We start from the raw sequence: 16720 nt of genomic DNA on the forward strand, positions 1-16720 counted from the left end.
GCCTGCTCCCTCCATGCTGCAGGAGCCAGCTTTGTTTCTGCCCAGCAGGAGCAGCTATTTATTGTTTGTGCCTGCCAGGTGGGAGCAATCTGTGCATCCCTGTGTGCAGGAGCATGAACAGGGAAACAAAAGTCAACCCCCACCTGGCAGGAGCATTTCTAAATTTCCCACCAGGATGGAACAGACATGCCTTATCTGCTTGCCATCCTATAGGCATGCAAGAGTTAGAAGTGCTCTCACTGGAGTGGAGCAGACTTTTGCTTCCTTGCCCATGCACCTACGAACAGGGAAACATAAACACTCCCCGGCAGGTGCAACCATAAGCAGCTGCTCTCCCTGGGTGGGCAGGAGCAATATCATCTCCTGCAGTAAGCAGGGAGCCAGCTGGGGCTGCTGTGGCCTGGGAGGTACCACATGACCCCCCACTTCCTGCTTGGTGGATGCCCATTGTGGGCATGGGGGTACACACCTATAAATAAGTGAAGACTTTCAAAGTAATTCTATTACAAGAAACCTGGTCCACACTGCTCTTACTTTTTTACTGGTACCTAGGGTTCTAACAAACAGCGTCAAAACTAAGAGGTATGGCCGCCCTAAGTGGTCTAGCCTTATACATCACAGCATCATGAAACATGGAGACCAAATAATTGACAACAAGTGACGATAATATGCTGATGGTGCAGATGGGAGATTGGCCTCCTAAGCTTAATGCCCCTCTCCTGCTTGTCAATGTATACATCCACCCAGCTAACAGATCAAGCAAAGAACTAACTATAACTGGTTTCACCGCAAAGCATTGCTTATGACCTCATATATTACATCACTCGTGACATGGTCAGAGACATTACTGATGACATCTCAAATGACAACACTGATGACTTCTCAAAGTGATTGAGAGTGTTTTCTAAAAGTTACTGACTGTTAAACATATATGCTAAGGTAGCTCATTGAGGAAGTGCCTGTATGGGTAAGTGAGTGGGTGTGTAAGCTGGATAGCCTGGGCCAACCACCCAAGCCCAAGACTCAAATCAAGAGCCTTGGGGTGATGATGGACCCAGCTCTTAACTTCTCAGTACAGGCCCGGAAGGTAGCTGCCACATACTATGCACTCATGAGGCTTCTGAGGAAAATTATCATCCTTCTCCCCTTTGAAGCCAGAAGGATCCTAGTTCAGGCGCTGATTTTATCACGCCTCTAGGTGCCCCTCAAGGGACAATTAAGATACTGCAGACTGCGCAGAATTGCGCTGCTCGTATGTTGCTGAACGTCCCACAGAGAACATCTGCCAAACCTGCACTCCGCCAGTTGCATTGGTTTCCAGTGCATCAGAGGATCGAATTTAAAGCTCTGGTCACGGTCCATTAAGCAGTTCATAAAACAGGACCTGCATTGATGCAATCATTATTCTGCCCGTATTCCCCTGGTCGGGAATTAAGATCCCATAATAAAAACCTCTTGACAGTCCCTAAAACAAGGAGAATGTGTATGGGTGGTCGACGCTTCTCCCTACAGGCCTCAAACCTTTGGAACAATCTTCCACTCTACATCAGAATGGAAAGTAACCATCTTAGTTTCAGGAAGATGTTGAAAACTCTCCTGTTCGTCTAGCTTTGGTGAATGAACGTTGGTCTAAAGCGCTGGGATGCCTTCGGATAGCCATGCACGATACAAATACGTAATCATTCAAGTGGTGTATAAAAGAGTGACTGGGTATATAAGAGACTGTATACCTGAGATAGTGTGTGTGAGTTTTAGTATAGGTGAGTACGTTGGTGTGTCAGTGCATGTATAAGTAAGTGAGTGGCTGTGTGAGTATCTGTGTAGTTGACTGAGTTGGCATACCAGTGGTTGGAAATGGTGAATCAGAGGGTGTATGATTAGCTGAATGGGGTTTTGAGCAAATACAAAAGTGTCTCTATGGGAGAGTGACAGGTGTTAGGAATTGAGCTTCATCCTAATGGGTTTCTTTTTCTTTAAGGGCGTGCATGATCAGAACGGTTTTGTCCCTTCCTCCCTCTGCATTCCTCCTGTGCTGTGGACTTCATGCTGACTTCGTTTTCTTCATTTTTACATTCAGGTACGCGGCTGCGTCTCTGAGTGCATTGGGACTTTGCTACTTCCGGGAACATTTTGTTTGCTGTCCACATCGTTGTTTGGACTATTCCTGACGCTGGGATGTTTTTCTATGGGCCTAAGGATTTTAGAGCTGTTTAGTGGGATTATCTCTTGCCTGATTTTGGAATCAGTATTATAAAGGTTTTATTTTATATTATCATAGTATTTTTTCCTCTTTTTTGGTCCACTTATACTAGCAATTGCCTTCTCTTGAATTATTTTGGAAATGTGCTTTTGGTGGAGACTGCTTTTGTAAAGGAGTTCCCAATCTTGGTAAGAGGAAATATTTTTAAGCGCGCTACAGTTCTGATTCATGCATGTAAAGGGGGCTTTCTATGTGGGGTGGGGTTTTCTCATGTTCTTTGTTGTTTCGGTTTAATCTAGAGAATGGAAGCCTTTCTCCAGTGATAGCAGCCCCCAAGTTGAGAGAAGTGCGCTGGTCTAGTCGGAGTTGTATCTTCATCTATCCCACCCTCTCCCTTTGTTTCTGGTGGATGTTCACTGTATGCATATGGGTGACGGCCGCCAGGGCAGAGATAGGGGACTGGGCTTATCTTCACTCCTGCAGTGTGGGTTGTTATCTGGTGTTTTCAGGACAGGAAACCAAGCCCACATTTAAAGACACTGCCAGAGTGAAGATGGATGAAGATGGAAATAGAGTAGGTGAGGAGGGGGTGCCTTCTCTGCAGGATCTAATGGTTGCCTTTATGTCCATACAGTCTGAAGTACAGGGTTTACGGCAGGAAAAGCATGGGCTAGGGCAGGAATTAGTTTCACTTAAGTTTCGAGAGCAGAAGTGGGGTGGAGGCAGGGCTTCCTCTTCAAGGGGTCAGGGTCCAGTAGTTCAACCTGCTATATTCAAGTTTGATAGAACCTCTGGACAGGGGGAAAGTAGGGGGGACTCCCTTAGCTGCCACAGTTACTACTCCCATTCCTGTTCCCTTGGCTGTACAAGAACTATTTACAGGAGACTGTAATAAATACAGTATATTTATGAACCAGTGTCATTTACATCTATTGTGCCATCTTACTGCTTTTACTGATGATTCGGCTAAGGTGGCATTTAATATTTCGTATTTGGCAGGAACAGCAGCATTATGGGCTGTCCCATTGGTGGATAGTGACGATCCGGTTTTGTATAAATATGTGGCATTTAAGGAACAGATGCTTTGTTTGTTTGCCAAGCATGATTTTATGCAGGCTAGTAATGCTGAATTGTTGAAGTTAAGGCAGGGTAAACAAGATTTACTGACTTATGTATCCTCTTTTAACCATTCAGTGTCAGAGACTCAGTGGCCTATGGCAAAGAGAACCTCTTTGTTTTATCAGGGATTGATTGAGGACTTAAATGATATTGTATCCCAGGTGGTGGATCCTTCTGAAGAATGTGCAGCTTTCGTTGATTTTGTAGTTAAACTGAATCATGGGTTAACTGAAAGGCGGGGGGAGAGGAACCGATTTCAGGCTTCTAGTGTTATAAGTATAAAGAATGAGAGTAGGGGGCCTGTAGAGGTAAAACAAAGACCTGAACCTATGGAGATAGGTGGAGTTTGGGGTCCTTTGTCGAATGAAGAGAAAGGGAGACGACGAGCTCAGAAATTGTGTCTTTATTGCGGGAGAGGTGGACATTTTGCACATGCATGTCCCGTGAAACCCACTAGTGTACCAGCAAGAAAAGATGTAGCTTGTGGTGGAAGACAAGACAGTGTTAGGTTCAAGAAGAGTGAGGCGCTTTATGGTGAGTCCTATGAGATACCTGGTTCTGTGCAGAGATTTCGGTGTCATTTTACCTTCTCGTCTGTTTGGTGATATCAAACAGTGGGCGTTCTACTTTGTCTGTGCTATTGGATTCTGGGGCTGCTGGGAATTTTATGAACATCAAACCTGCAGAAAAGCTATGTGTTCCTTGCGCTTATAAGGAGCAACCGGAGCCCGTAAGAGCTATAGATGGGAGTGAGTTGTCCACTGGTTCCATAACACATCAGACAGAACCCTTGTGTCTCTTGTGTGATAAAGGTCTTTCTGAAACCATATGTTTTGATCTTATAGATGCTACCTCTTTTGGTGTGATACTTGGTGTGCCGTGGTTGCAGAAGCACAACCCCAAGATAGACTGGGTACGACGGACAGTGACTTTGGACTCAGCCCACTGTTTACAGTGTTGTTATCAGGTGGCAACTGATTGGGTTATGCCATTGACTTGTGCAGTTGGGGACAGGGGCATGGGGTGAGATTCCAGCACTGTATGTGGAGTTTAGTGAGGTGTTTGATGAAATCCAGGCAAAGGTTTTTCCGCCTCACCGCTCATTTGATTGTCGGATCTATCTGGTGCCAGGTGCTACACTACCTTGCAGCCACATTTATGCATTGTCTGAACCTGAGGAGCGGTATCTTAGGGAGTATTTGGATATGATGTTGGAGAATCGTTATATACGACCTTCTTTCTCTCCTGTTCCGTCTGCTATTTTTTTTATACCAAAGAAGGAGGGCAGCCTTCGCGCCTGTGTGGATTACAGGGCGCTAAACAAGGTTACCATAAAGAATAAATACCCCTTACCATTGATACCTGTGTTGCTTGACTACTTGAAGCATGCAACGGTTTTTGCAAAGCTAGATTTGAGAGGTGTGTACCATCTCATTCGTGTCCGCGAAGGGGATGAATGGAAGACCGCCTTTTGTACAAACTTTGGTTTATTTGAATATTTAGGTATGCCTTTTGGTTTATGCAATGCCCCCTCTGCCTTTCAGTTTTTTTTATTAATGAGGTGTTGAGGGAGTTTTTGGATGTGAGTGTGATCATGTATATCGATGATATACTAATATTTTCAAAACCTTCTGTCGATCACGAGGTACATGTTGCACAGGTTTTGAGGAAAGGTAAGGAATTCCATCTCTTTGTGAAGTTGGAGAAGTGCAAATGTAACACATCTTGTGTGGAGTTCTTGGGGTTTGTCATTTCCGCTAATGGTATTAGAATGGATCCCCGGAAGATAGAGGCTATAGTCACCTGGCCCTCCCCTAATTGTGTTAAGGATGTACAGGTCCTTCTCGGATTCGCCAATTTCTATCTGCGGTTCATTTTGCACTTCTGTGACATCGTACAACCTTTGACTGCTTTATTGAAAAAAGGAGTGTCTTTGGTTTGGTCTCCTAGTGCACGGAAGGCTTTGGAGACATTGATCCACCAGTTTACCACAGCCCCTGTTCTTATCCATCCTGATCCTGCTCTGTCTTTTTATGTTGAGGCTGATGCCTCCTTATGTGCGGTCGGTGGTGTACTTTCACAGAGGGATGTGGAGACAGGCTTTATGCACCCTATCGCGTTTTTCTGTTAAACTCTATTACCAGCAGAACGCAATTATACCGTGGCAGAGAGAGAGTTGTTGGCCATCAAGATGTCGTTTGAGGAGTGGAAACATCATCTTTTGGGGGGCGACACCCTATTACGATCTATACGGATCATAAGAATCTGGAATTCTTTTGTTCAGCTAGGGCTCTTACTCCAAGGCAAATGCGGTGGGGGCTTTTTTTAATGAGTATGATTTTATCATTACGTATAGGCCAGCAGCTCAACAGGTTAAGTCTGATGTATTGTCTCGCATACATGTGACCCAGATGGATGACATGCAGGATTGTTTGGAGTTAAAGCCAGTGATTGCGGGAGAAAGGATGTTGGGGTGTGTCAGCAGAAGTTCTTATGGCTAAAATAAAGGACCAGATAGTGAATGTAGATCTCACCCCTTGGCTGACAGACCCGCTTTTCTCTCAGGGCGGAGGATTGTTGTATCATGATGATAAATTATTTATTCCAACAGAGTTACGGACGCAGGTGCTTACCTGGTGTCATTCCTCATCCTTAGTTGGACATTCAGGAATAAATAAAACCAAGAAGTTTTGTTTATGCTGGTTTTGGTGGAAAACAGTGTGGCATGATGTCCAGGTTTTTGTGGCCTCTTGCCCTGTTTGCGCCATTAGTAAACCTACGCATACACGGCATCTGGGTTGTTGCATCCTTTGCCTGTTCCTCCAGCATCCTGGCATATGATCAGTATGGTTTTTTTCACTGACCTTCCTCTTGAATATGGATATACAGCGATCCTGGTAGTTGTAGATTTGTTTACTAAGGCTGCACATTTCATTTCATTACCCAAGGTGCCTACAGCTCAAGAGTTGGCAGTATTATTTGTGAACAATGTGGTGTGGTTACATGGTTCACCTACCTCTATTGTGAAGGACTGAGGAGCTCAATTCGTATCGCATTTTTGGACAGAATTGTGTTCTTCGTTGAAAATGGAATTGCGTCTGTCATCCGCTTATCATCCTCAGATGGATGGGCAGACGAAACAAACTAATCAGACCATGTAAGAGTATCTCTGTTGCTTCTTGACCACCTTGAAATGTAGGTGGGTAATGGCTCTCCCTTTGACAGAATTCTCCTATAATAACAGTGTTCATACCGCATTGGGGATGACCCCATTTTTTTGTTATATGGGGTTTCATCCCAAAGCCATTACTATACAACCCACAGGGTGAGTGCCTGCATTAGATATCTTAAGTCTATCTTTGGTTCAGATATGGTAGAAAGCACAGGAACAGTTACGGGTTACCAAACTTAGCATGAAAAAGCAGGTTGATAGGCACAGAGCTGCTGCTTCTTCTTATGCAGTAGGAGATCAGGTGAGGCTGGCAACGAAAAACTTGCGACTGGGTGGTAAAAGGAAATTACAGCCACGATATGTGGGTCCTTTTCGCATCCTTAGGGTAGTGAATCCAGTAGCTGTGAAATTGGAACTGCCAGGGGATTATCGCATTCATCCTGTTTTCCATACATTCCTTTTGAAACTTTTATACCCAGACTACTCAGGAAATGCCCCCCTCCTCCAGTGTTAGTGGATGGGTTTGAAGAGTTTGAGGTCCATGCTATACTGGATCCCAGACAGAGGAGAGGGAGGTTGTGTTATTTCGTAGATTAGAAGGGAAGCCCCCCCGAGGATCGCACTTGGGAACCGGCGGGTATGTTCATGCTCACCGTTTGGTGTGACAGTTCCACAATAAACATCCTACCAAACCCTGTCCTGTAGGGAGGCCTTTGAGGGGGGATACTGTTAGGAATTGAGCCTCATCCGTATGGGTTCCTATTTCTTTGAGGGCATGCCTAATCAGAACTGTGCGCGCGCGCATTTATTTTCGCGCATTATTTGTAGTATAAAACTGGCCGTCTTACCTTGAGTAGACGCTTGGTTTCACTTCCCAGTCTTGGTTACCCGGAAATACTTGGCCTTTGGTTCCGGTTCCTTCCTGTCTTCGGGACCTTCGTTTGTATTTTACTCATCCTCAGACTCTTCTGGGACTGTGCTCAGTTTGTCTGCAGGCTTGCAGGTGCTACAGGCTTTTCGAGGGATTTCCCTGTTTTGACTCTTCCTCCCTGCATTCCTCCTGTGCTATGGATTTCGTGCTGTCTTTGTTTTCTTCATTTTTACATTCAGGTACCTGGCTGCGTCTCTGAATGCATTGGACTTTGTTACTTCCGGGAACATTTTGTTTGCTGTCCACATCAGTATTTGGACTATTCCTGACGCTGGAATGTTATTCTATGGGCCTAAGGATTTTAGAGCTGTTTAGTTAGTTAGTGGGATTATCTCTTGCCTGATTTTGGAGTCACTATTAGAAAGGTTTTTTATACTATCATAGTATTTTTCCCCTTTTTTTTGGTCCACTTATACCAGTAATTGCCTTCTCTTGAATTATTTTGCAAACATGCTTTTGGTGGAGACAGCTTTTCTACAGGAGTTCCCAATCTTGGTAAGAGGAAGTATTTTTAAGAGCGTTACAGTTCTGATTCATGCATGTAAAGGGGCTCTCTATGTGGGGAGGGTTTTTCTCATGTTCTTTGTTGTTTGTGTTTAATCTAGAGAATGGAGGCCTTTCTCCAGTGATAGCAGCCCCCCAAGAAGAGCGAAGTGTGCTGGTCTAGTCAGAGTTGTATCTTCATTCATCCCACCCTCTCCCTTTGTTTCTGGTGGCTGTTCACTGTATGCATATGGGTGACAGCCGCCAGGGCAGAGATAGGGGACTGGGCTTATCTTCACTCATGCAGTGTGGGTTGATATCTTGTGGTTTCAGGACAACAGGGTACACGAGTCGCTGTCTTGGCGCATCAATGGGTGTGTAAGTGAGTATATGGGTGAGTGAGTGGCTGTCTGAGTGGCTGTATGTATGAGTGAATAGTGTTTGAGTGGTTGTATGGGGTTGTAAGTGACTGTGAGAGAGGTTGTATGGGAAAGTATGTTGTTCTCTCAGTCACTGTATAGGTGAGTGAGCATATGTATGGGTATATGTATAAGTCACTGAGTACCTGTGGAAGTATTTGTATGGGTGTGTTAGTGGCTTTGAGACTGACTGTATAGGAGAGTGAATACCTGTAACCTCTGGGTTTTTTCAGCAAATTTCTAAGGTGTTTCTGATTCTATTTCCTAACTATAGTGTCCCTATAACCTTTGTTTTTTCAGTGAATTACTAATGTTTTTTCATTATATTTCATAGCTATAATGTCCCTGCATTTTTTTTTATAATTGAACATTACATTCATAAATTTAAAGATTCTTTATTCGGCCACTAAAAGCCATAAAAGCACACAAATAAAACACTTAAAAAGTACAAGTTACCATACCTACATACAAAATCCGATTAGACTGAATGAATTTGTCTAGGGCTGTTTACACAAACCATTAAGAATAAAAGCTCATTATTGAAAACAGCTACAAAATGCCACTGTAAGTAGAACATTCATCAAATAAAGTGCACAAGTTACTGAACATTGGAAAGGTAAACAAGCTACATAATCAAGCCATATCATGCACAAAAACCAGCACCTATATTTCCCAGAGAGCATTAGACTAGTTCAGCCTAACTACACCATAAACATCTTCTTCCTAAGTCTTAATGCACCTGTAGAAAAACAAGCGACCCCATACCAGACGATAGGGAAGAAATGCATTTGTAAATATAATGATGCAGGCCTTACTTGGACGAATTGGCCTGATCTAAGGAGCGGGAGAATTGTAATATGGACATGGCTTTAGAGCACCAGGTTTCATGTAGCCTTTAGAAAAGGCTAATAACCAGTGAATACTGTTCAACCTGAATCTGGTTAGCACAAAGTGACGCTGCACGTTGACGACCAGTGACAAATAAGGCTGCATCTGTGAGTTCAAACTCAATGTGATGTAGTTTCTCACAGTGGGCTTAGCTAATTCCTTACCCTACCTTGCGCACTGCTGCCTGGCCAGAAAAAAATGTTTGATATTCCTAATATCTACTGGGTGTAAAGGCCTGGGGTTAGTATAAGGGTCAGGGACACCTAGCCACCTCATTTGCTCAGTGTGTACATTATGTATGTACATTAACCAGGGGATACGCAAAGCCCCCTCAGGTGCAGTGCAATCCGCTATAACAAATTAGTTTAAAGTGGTTTCTGGGCAGGACCAGATTTTCGCCCAGCACAGTAGAGATGCAACAGCAATAAGATCAGAGATGTATCCCATGCTAAGCTCTTCATGCAACATGAAAGCTGGAGTGCATGGGGGAACAGCGAGGAGCCTGTGCACACATTTGTTTTCCACCCCCTGCATATCTCTCACATCCTTGTATCCCCATACATCACCTCCGTAAGTGGCCATAGGGATACATTTTTTTCTATATTCATTTAGCAGGGCCGGCACAGGCTTTATCCCTAGTCTTTTAGCAAAGTCTATGATTTCCCCCACTGCCCGTGCTAGAACATTCTTTTTATGTGTTCTTTGTGCAACCCAGGTCCCTCCATCACCAAACAACACACCCAGGTAAGGGAAGGTTGAAACTTTAGTTAGCCTTGCCCCCATACAAAAGAACTTGCGCCTTGCAGCCTTCTGAGTACCAGTCGTCATGGTGCAGCATTTAGAAGAATTAAGGGTGATATTGAGTGAGTCGATTTGATTTGATTTGAGTCTATAAAATCTATAAAAGCATTGAAAAGTTTTTTTAGACCTACACCTGTCCTGGCAAACAGCACTGCGTCATCTGCAAATAAAAGTGTGGGAATCAGTTTGGAGCCAGCTCTCAGAATGTCTCTCAGAAAGTCCCCTAACTTGTTAATTTAAAGCGCGAACAGCAAATGGGCAAAATACACCCCTGCCAGACACCTCCTCTCTTGACTTCCCAGGAAGCTGACACGCCACCATCCTCAATGTATCTCACTGCCACAGTGATGTTATTATAGGCAGAATGTAGAAAAGCCAGCAGGTCTGTGTCCAGACCCAGATCCAAAAGAGTCGACCACAGTTTCGACCTGTTAACATGGTTAAACGCCGATGTTAAGTCCATAAATGCCATGTGCAAGGATCCCTTCTTCACTATTGTGTATTCCCCCACCACCAGGTGTAGGTTAATGCATTGGTCTAGCGTCCCTTTACCTTGCCTAAAACGATACTGTAGGTCAGAAATGACATTAGCATGAGCTCATCAAGAGGTTAGATGGTCCAGAATCACTTTCCCCATAATTTTAGCGGCCGAATCTAAAGGACAAATAGGTCAGTAACACGCAGGGTCGTCCCTCGAACCCTTTTTCAACATAGGTAATAAGGTAAAATAATAGCCTTAGCTAGCCCAGGAGGAGGGGAAACCACACAGACAGGCTGCATTAAAAACCTGTGTCAATATCATTGCCCAGGCCAGAGGGGCAGTCTTATGGTGGTCTGAAGGAACTCCATCCAGACCCACCTATCCCACCCTCTCCCTTTGTTTCTGGTGGATGTTCACTGTATGCATATGGGTGACGGCCGCCAGGGCAGAGATAGGGGACTGGGCTTATCTTCACTCCTGCAGTGTGGGTTGTTATCTGGTGTTTTCAGGACAGGAAACCAAGCCCACATTTAAAGACACTGCCAGAGTGAAGATGGATGAAGATGGAAATAGAGTAGGTGAGGAGGGGGTGCCTTCTCTGCAGGATCTAATGGTTGCCTTTATGTCCATACAGTCTGAAGTACAGGGTTTACGGCAGGAAAAGCATGGGCTAGGGCAGGAATTAGTTTCACTTAAGTTTCGAGAGCAGAAGTGGGGTGGAGGCAGGGCTTCCTCTTCAAGGGGTCAGGGTCCAGTAGTTCAACCTGCTATATTCAAGTTTGATAGAACCTCTGGACAGGGGGAAAGTAGGGGGGACTCCCTTAGCTGCCACAGTTACTACTCCCATTCCTGTTCCCTTGGCTGTACAAGAACTATTTACAGGAGACTGTAATAAATACAGTATATTTATGAACCAGTGTCATTTACATCTATTGTGCCATCTTACTGCTTTTACTGATGATTCGGCTAAGGTGGCATTTAATATTTCGTATTTGGCAGGAACAGCAGCATTATGGGCTGTCCCATTGGTGGATAGTGACGATCCGGTTTTGTATAAATATGTGGCATTTAAGGAACAGATGCTTTGTTTGTTTGCCAAGCATGATTTTATGCAGGCTAGTAATGCTGAATTGTTGAAGTTAAGGCAGGGTAAACAAGATTTACTGACTTATGTATCCTCTTTTAACCATTCAGTGTCAGAGACTCAGTGGCCTATGGCAAAGAGAACCTCTTTGTTTTATCAGGGATTGATTGAGGACTTAAATGATATTGTATCCCAGGTGGTGGATCCTTCTGAAGAATGTGCAGCTTTCGTTGATTTTGTAGTTAAACTGAATCATGGGTTAACTGAAAGGCGGGGGGAGAGGAACCGATTTCAGGCTTCTAGTGTTATAAGTATAAAGAATGAGAGTAGGGGGCCTGTAGAGGTAAAACAAAGACCTGAACCTATGGAGATAGGTGGAGTTTGGGGTCCTTTGTCGAATGAAGAGAAAGGGAGACGACGAGCTCAGAAATTGTGTCTTTATTGCGGGAGAGGTGGACATTTTGCACATGCATGTCCCGTGAAACCCACTAGTGTACCAGCAAGAAAAGATGTAGCTTGTGTTGGAAGACAAGACAGTGTTAGGTTCAAGAAGAGTGAGGCGCTTTATGGTGAGTCCTATGAGATACCTGGTTCTGTGCAGAGATTTCGGTGTCATTTTACCTTCTCGTCTGTTTGGTGATATCAAACAGTGGGTGTTCTACTTTGTCTGTGCTATTGGATTCTGGGGCTGCTGGGAATTTTATGAACATCAAACCTGCAGAAAAGCTATGTGTTCCTTGCGCTTATAAGGAGCAACCGGAGCCCGTAAGAGCTATAGATGGGAGTGAGTTGTCCACTGGTTCCATAACACATCAGACAGAACCCTTGTGTCTCTTGTGTGATAAAGGTCTTTCTGAAACCATATGTTTTGATCTTATAGATGCTACCTCTTTTGGTGTGATACTTGGTGTGCCGTGGTTGCAGAAGCACAACCCCAAGATAGACTGGGTACGACGGACAGTGACTTTGGACTCAGCCCACTGTTTACAGTGTTGTTATCAGGTGGCAACTGATTGGGTTATGCCATTGACTTGTGCAGTTGGGGACAGGGGCATGGGGTGAGATTCCAGCACTGTATGTGGAGTTTAGTGAGGTGTTTGATGAAATCCAGGCAAAGGTTTTTCCGCCTCACCGCTCATTTGATTGTCGGATCTATCTGGTGCCAGGTGCTACACTACCTTGCAGCCACATTTATGCATTGTCTGAACCTGAGGAGCGGTATCTTAGGGAGTATTTGGATATGATGTTGGAGAATCGTTATATACGACCTTCTTTCTCTCCTGTTCCGTCTGCTATTTTTTTTATACCAAAGAAGGAGGGCAGCCTTCGCGCCTGTGTGGATTACAGGGCGCTAAACAAGGTTACCATAAAGAATAAATACCCCTTACCATTGATACCTGTGTTGCTTGACTACTTGAAGCATGCAACGGTTTTTGCAAAGCTAGATTTGAGAGGTGTGTACCATCTCATTCGTGTCCGCGAAGGGGATGAATGGAAGACCGCCTTTTGTACAAACTTTGGTTTATTTGAATATTTAGGTATGCCTTTTGGTTTATGCAATGCCCCCTCTGCCTTTCAGTTTTTTTTATTAATGAGGTGTTGAGGGAGTTTTTGGATGTGAGTGTGATCATGTATATCGATGATATACTAATATTTTCAAAACCTTCTGTCGATCACGAGGTACATGTTGCACAGGTTTTGAGGAAAGGTAAGGAATTCCATCTCTTTGTGAAGTTGGAGAAGTGCAAATGTAACACATCTTGTGTGGAGTTCTTGGGGTTTGTCATTTCCGCTAATGGTATTAGAATGGATCCCCGGAAGATAGAGGCTATAGTCACCTGGCCCTCCCCTAATTGTGTTAAGGATGTACAGGTCCTTCTCGGATTCGCCAATTTCTATCTGCGGTTCATTTTGCACTTCTGTGACATCGTACAACCTTTGACTGCTTTATTGAAAAAAGGAGTGTCTTTGGTTTGGTCTCCTAGTGCACGGAAGGCTTTGGAGACATTGATCCACCAGTTTACCACAGCCCCTGTTCTTATCCATCCTGATCCTGCTCTGTCTTTTTATGTTGAGGCTGATGCCTCCTTATGTGCGGTCGGTGGTGTACTTTCACAGAGGGATGTGGAGACAGGCTTTATGCACCCTATCGCGTTTTTCTGTTAAACTCTATTACCAGCAGAACGCAATTATACCGTGGCAGAGAGAGAGTTGTTGGCCATCAAGATGTCGTTTGAGGAGTGGAAACATCATCTTTTGGGGGGCGACACCCTATTACGATCTATACGGATCATAAGAATCTGGAATTCTTTTGTTCAGCTAGGGCTCTTACTCCAAGGCAAATGCGGTGGGGGCTTTTTTTAATGAGTATGATTTTATCATTACGTATAGGCCAGCAGCTCAACAGGTTAAGTCTGATGTATTGTCTCGCATACATGTGACCCAGATGGATGACATGCAGGATTGTTTGGAGTTAAAGCCAGTGATTGCGGGAGAAAGGATGTTGGGGTGTGTCAGCAGAAGTTCTTATGGCTAAAATAAAGGACCAGATAGTGAATGTAGATCTCACCCCTTGGCTGACAGACCCGCTTTTCTCTCAGGGCGGAGGATTGTTGTATCATGATGATAAATTATTTATTCCAACAGAGTTACGGACGCAGGTGCTTACCTGGTGTCATTCCTCATCCTTAGTTGGACATTCAGGAATAAATAAAACCAAGAAGTTTTGTTTATGCTGGTTTTGGTGGAAAACAGTGTGGCATGATGTCCAGGTTTTTGTGGCCTCTTGCCCTGTTTGCGCCATTAGTAAACCTACGCATACACGGCATCTGGGTTGTTGCATCCTTTGCCTGTTCCTCCAGCATCCTGGCATATGATCAGTATGGTTTTTTTCACTGACCTTCCTCTTGAATATGGATATACAGCGATCCTGGTAGTTGTAGATTTGTTTACTAAGGCTGCACATTTCATTTCATTACCCAAGGTGCCTACAGCTCAAGAGTTGGCAGTATTATTTGTGAACAATGTGGTGTGGTTACATGGTTCACCTACCTCTATTGTGAAGGACTGAGGAGCTCAATTCGTATCGCATTTTTGGACAGAATTGTGTTCTTCGTTGAAAATGGAATTGCGTCTGTCATCCGCTTATCATCCTCAGATGGATGGGCAGACGAAACAAACTAATCAGACCATGTAAGAGTATCTCTGTTGCTTCTTGACCACCTTGAAATGTAGGTGGGTAATGGCTCTCCCTTTGACAGAATTCTCCTATAATAACAGTGTTCATACCGCATTGGGGATGACCCCATTTTTTTGTTATATGGGGTTTCATCCCAAAGCCATTACTATACAACCCACAGGGTGAGTGCCTGCATTAGATATCTTAAGTCTATCTTTGGTTCAGATATGGTAGAAAGCACAGGAACAGTTACGGGTTACCAAACTTAGCATGAAAAAGCAGGTTGATAGGCACAGAGCTGCTGCTTCTTCTTATGCAGTAGGAGATCAGGTGAGGCTGGCAACGAAAAACTTGCGACTGGGTGGTAAAAGGAAATTACAGCCACGATATGTGGGTCCTTTTCGCATCCTTAGGGTAGTGAATCCAGTAGCTGTGAAATTGGAACTGCCAGGGGATTATCGCATTCATCCTGTTTTCCATACATTCCTTTTGAAACTTTTATACCCAGACTACTCAGGAAATGCCCCCCTCCTCCAGTGTTAGTGGATGGGTTTGAAGAGTTTGAGGTCCATGCTATACTGGATCCCAGACAGAGGAGAGGGAGGTTGTGTTATTTCGTAGATTAGAAGGGAAGCCCCCCCGAGGATCGCACTTGGGAACCGGCGGGTATGTTCATGCTCACCGTTTGGTGTGACAGTTCCACAATAAACATCCTACCAAACCCTGTCCTGTAGGGAGGCCTTTGAGGGGGGATACTGTTAGGAATTGAGCCTCATCCGTATGGGTTCCTATTTCTTTGAGGGCATGCCTAATCAGAACTGTGCGCGCGCGCATTTATTTTCGCACATTATTTGTAGTATAAAACTGGCCGTCTTACCTTGAGTAGACGCTTGGTTTCACTTCCCAGTCTTGGTTACCCGGAAATACTTGGCCTTTGGTTCCGGTTCCTTCCTGTCTTCGGGACCTTCGTTTGTATTTTACTCATCCTCAGACTCTTCTGGGACTGTGCTCAGTTTGTCTGCAGGCTTGCAGGTGCTACAGGCTTTTCGAGGGATTTCCCTGTTTTGACTCTTCCTCCCTGCATTCCTCCTGTGCTATGGATTTCGTGCTGTCTTTGTTTTCTTCATTTTTACATTCAGGTACCTGGCTGCGTCTCTGAATGCATTGGACTTTGTTACTTCCGGGAACATTTTGTTTGCTGTCCACATCAGTATTTGGACTATTCCTGACGCTGGAATGTTATTCTATGGGCCTAAGGATTTTAGAGCTGTTTAGTTAGTTAGTGGGATTATCTCTTGCCTGATTTTGGAGTCACTATTAGAAAGGTTTTTTATACTATCATAGTATTTTTCCCCTTTTTTTTGGTCCACTTATACCAGTAATTGCCTTCTCTTGAATTATTTTGCAAACATGCTTTTGGTGGAGACAGCTTTTCTACAGGAGTTCCCAATCTTGGTAAGAGGAAGTATTTTTAAGAGCGTTACAGTTCTGATTCATGCATGTAAAGGGGCTCTCTATGTGGGGAGGGTTTTTCTCATGTTCTTTGTTGTTTGTGTTTAATCTAGAGAATGGAGGCCTTTCTCCAGTGATAGCAGCCCCCCAAGAAGAGCGAAGTGTGCTGGTCTAGTCAGAGTTGTATCTTCATTCATCCCACCCTCTCCCTTTGTTTCTGGTGGCTGTTCACTGTATGCATATGGGTGACAGCCGCCAGGGCAGAGATAGGGGACTGGGCTTATCTTCACTCATGCAGTGTGGGTTGATATCTTGTGGTTTCAGGACAACAGGGTACACGAGTCGCTGTCTTGGCGCATCAATGGGTGTGTAAGTGAGTATATGGGTGAGTGAGTGGCTGTCTGAGTGGCTGTATGTATGAGTGAATAGTGTTTGAGTGGTTGTATGGGGTTGTAAGTGACTGTGAGAGAGGTTGTATGGGAAAGTATGTTGTTCTCTCAGTCACTGTATAG

The sequence above is a fragment of the Lissotriton vulgaris genome, chromosome 2_1, assembly GCF_964263255.1.
Source record: "Lissotriton vulgaris chromosome 2_1, aLisVul1.2, whole genome shotgun sequence".
NCBI classification, from domain to species: Eukaryota; Metazoa; Chordata; class Amphibia; order Caudata; family Salamandridae; genus Lissotriton; species Lissotriton vulgaris.